Consider the following 232-nt stretch of genomic DNA (forward strand, 5'->3'; position numbering starts at 1 on the left):
TTGAAGATGATATGAATTGGTTCGGTCATCGCCAATGTTACCTTTGATAATCATATAGAGGTGAATAATAGGAAACATAAAAGAAACGTGTGGATGTGTTGTTGGCAATGCATGGGAGAGAAAATGATAAGGAGGAAAAACAAGCCGTGATAAACAAACACAGCTAAATATACCAATACCTTAGATTCCATTAATCAAGCAATATCGGAAACTTGGCTAATTGAAAAAATTG

This window comes from Penaeus monodon, chromosome 21 (assembly GCF_015228065.2).
Source record: "Penaeus monodon isolate SGIC_2016 chromosome 21, NSTDA_Pmon_1, whole genome shotgun sequence".
Lineage (NCBI taxonomy): Eukaryota > Metazoa > Arthropoda > Malacostraca > Decapoda > Penaeidae > Penaeus > Penaeus monodon.